Source organism: Asparagus officinalis, chromosome 8, assembly GCF_001876935.1.
Source record: "Asparagus officinalis chromosome 8, Aspof.V1, whole genome shotgun sequence".
Classification (NCBI taxonomy): domain Eukaryota; kingdom Viridiplantae; phylum Streptophyta; class Magnoliopsida; order Asparagales; family Asparagaceae; genus Asparagus; species Asparagus officinalis.
In genome coordinates, this window is record NC_033801.1 from 46,640,655 (window position 1) to 46,644,316 (window position 3,662).

A 3,662-nucleotide genomic window follows, 5' to 3' on the forward strand; every position below is an offset into this window, starting at 1 on the left:
CATCTTCGAACTTCAAGTCTAGAAATTTGTCAATGAGGTGAGATTTGGACAGCTTCTCCTCATCCTTGTACTGGTCCTCCAGAGCATTCCAGATTTCCTTTGCAGAGGGCTTGTTGGTGTAAGAATCTGCTAAATGATCGGCCAGGCAGTTATATCAGGCAAAAGATCTCCTCGATCTATCAGGCAAAAGATCTCCTCGATCTATCAGGCAAAAGATCTCCTCGATCTATCAGGCAAAAGATCTCCTCGATCTATCAGGCAAAAGATCTCCTCGATCTATCAGGCAAAAGATCTCCTCGATCTATCAGGCAAAATTCCTATAAGCACCAGCTATTTTACAATCTATATTTGTATATATTGATTGTTGTTTTTGGAATAAATTTTCCTTAAGAATTTGAAGTCTATTTATAGCGTTTGGAAAATACTATACACTAATAAAATAATATTATTTTACTATACATGTGGGGCCCATGCCTAAATTTTTCTTGTGGTGGGGCCCACCACTTTTTCCTTTTTTTCAACAAAATTTTGGCAAGTTTGTTATCTTGTATTTCTTTTCAAGAATGGCTGCATGCACATTTTTCTTAAGATTAAAAAATTATTTTAATATCCAACAAAAAGTAGCTGGCGAAGCTTGATTTTGACGGCCACCCGGCAAGAAGAACAACACTAGTGAAGCCAACACGCTCGAAATGTCCATCATAGCAGAAGAAGATGGAGTTGTCACAACTAGTGATTTAGAGGACCGTATGACTAACGCTGACATCGTTGTCACATCCACTAGTGCATTTGCAAAACTAGTAGCCGCAACCTCTAGCTTAATCAATATGTCCCCCGCCTCGACAGGCTCATCTTCAAAATGAGGCTCAAGGCTTGGTAGGACCGCCACACCAATTCCTTATAGGATCGGAGAGATTGGTACATCATCGGGATCAGAATTAGAAGACACAACAATGATCAGCTTGCATCATGCAGCAAAAATAGGGTAGGACTTGCTACTATGGCAGCCTCATGCTCAGATTCAGGTTTGAGGATTTCTATTGCACCAATAGCCAATTAGGTTCGCCCTTTGTAGGAATGGTCACGAGAGTTGCTTCCATACCAGCTTCTGGTTGAACTTCATCATCTATGAGAAATCGAACAAAGCGTTAGTGATAAAAATAAAGTAACTACACAAACCTAATAAAAAAGGATCATACATGGGATGTAGGAGAACTCACCTATATCACCCTCAAAACTAGTGTCATTTGGATCAAAAAAGTAGGTATCGGTCTCGTAACCGACCCTCTCTTCGTCGTCTAAATCCTCTTGATCAACAAAAGCAGGATCCTTACCTACAAATAAGACGCATAAGTCACTCAAGTGTATCTAGCAAACCAAAATAAAGATATGAACAAAAATTACTAAAGCCACTACAGCCTTAATCACAGGTTCCTATGTTAGAACCATAGAAGGATCCTCACTTGTGTTTATAGGGCCCTCTAGTGTGTGACTTGGTTGCTCCATTCACCTCTTCTTCGACGGCACCTTTGGACATTGGACTTGTAATAGTCTTTTCTCATGAGCCCCTCTATCAGCAATTCCTCAATGAACAGTTGACTCCATCGGTTCTCAAATGCTGATACCAATAGATCTTTGTGGTAGCAATTGTTCGATTGGCACCCTTGAGTTTTCTTCATCCTCTTACCCAACCTATGCCAAGTATTCTTGAAGTCTGGGAGCTTTATTCTTGGAGCCCTTCCTGAAAGCTTCCTTGTACTTTCGGATGATCCATTACAAACTAGTTTGTTCACCTAAAAGTTGGAGTTAGGAATATTCACTGGGCTATACTACTTATAAAACCATAATGTCATATAAAAGTTAGGGATGTTGTGAGGTAGCATGAATGTGGCTCTAGTAGACTTATAAAACCATAATGTCATATAAAAGTTAGGGATGTTGTGAGGTAGCATGAATGTGGCTCTAGTAGCGCCAACAACAAAGTGATATCAAGTACGAGCACTGTTGACAAGACTTCCTGAGTGCAACGCTCTAGTAGCGCCAACAACAAAGTGATATCAAGTACGAGCACTGTTGACAAGACTTCCTGAGTGCAACAACCATGTACTTGGGTTGCCGACAAAAAGATAATCATACTTAAACTATTGTGTGAATCGACAAGACAAGTAGGGTTCAATATAACACTCAGTCCTATTAAACCGTGCAACAAAATGACTTGCTGTAATATTGACCAACCAATTAAAACAACCACTGGTCAAATAGGTAAATCCTTTCACGCCGGAACCGTCTTCGAACTCATCCCTAAGATTAGTGTTAGCAACTTTAGGGGAAACAACAACAACGATAATGCTCCTTGTTTTGTATGATCCGGTGAATCCCCAAAACGTAACTTGGTAGGACATCTTACACATTTTTATCTCTGGAGCAATGAGACTCCTTCTTCACGCTCGGTAGCAGCAGACATGAGTGAGGAACAGTGAAGTGTATACCATAGCACCAAATAAGTGTATGGTAGTTCCACTCAGGGATTTGGGACTCTATCATGCGGGCAATTCTCTTCTTAGCTTAGTTACTTGGTGACCAACTCCCTTAACCCATGATGAATGCAACTGAGCATCACGTGAATCAAATCCAAGCTATATTCATGAGCAATCATCATGGGAGGGTATAACACCTTCATAGAGATGTAATATTTCGGGCGAGAGGGTATGACTCAACCTTTCAACCAAATTGATAGGAAACCTGCAAGTAAAGCTTGCTGGGAAATGAATTATTTAGCTTGATGATGAAATCTTTCGAAAGAATCTCCTGCGTGAAACCCTCACTCACTCGATTTGGCAATATAGTTTATAGGACCATTGTTGATGATCCTAGTTTCTACCTCAAGATCAGTCACCAGAGAGATTGAATCAACTCTCCCCTTTTTGCTTACATTAAGGAATAAATATTTCACCCAAGGTACATAAGCAACATGAAGACCGATCGTGGCAGGTCTAATCGTCAAGTGACAGATGTGGAAATGACAGACTAGTTCGCAAAACACTTCACCAAGATGAATGTTGTGGCTCATAGTCGCTAACTCTACATTTATTGGGAAGAAATCTTCATATGATCATTTCCCATCGGCACTCGAGATACCTCAAACACCTCAAGTAAAGCTATCCCCATTTCCCCTGTAGGAGTGAAGAAAGTGTTACTATCAACATTATACAACTCTACAATATTGTATACCATCGGTGCACAAATAATCCACACCGTACTTAGAGGCCCATACTGTAGAATAGAACCCCAACCTTGTCAGACTCTCCCCAAAAGTAGCGAGAGCATAATTGATCAAACTAGTCCACTACTTGGTGTTTGTTGATCTGATCCAGCTAAGGAACCTGACATCCTCTTACGGGTACTGAGCATTAGCGTCGGCAAGCGGATGACTAGAGATTAGGAGAGCTTCATTGACGGGATCGTCCTCTTTAATGAAGCTAAGACGAAAACCCACGATGTTGACCCCAAAAAGTCCTTCTTAGTGAAAGTAGCCGTCGTACTTTAGGGAACCCACTTCAAAGAAAATTGCATCAAGTGTGGAACCGCTAGGTGTTGCAAGTACATGGATGATACTTGTCGTTCTATTACTGTCAGGTAATAACAACGATCCCTTTGAATGT

At 40.8% G+C, this 3,662-nt stretch overlaps 1 long non-coding RNA gene across 1 annotated transcript; it reads right to left on the reverse strand.

Annotated features, from left to right (window-relative positions):
- LOC109822340 lies at positions 569-1,785 on the reverse strand. Its single transcript, XR_002242097.1, has 3 exons — positions 1,405-1,785; positions 1,221-1,334; positions 569-1,126 (listed from the first exon to the last, which is right to left on the reverse strand). It is a non-coding gene; the product is annotated as an uncharacterized LOC109822340 (long non-coding RNA).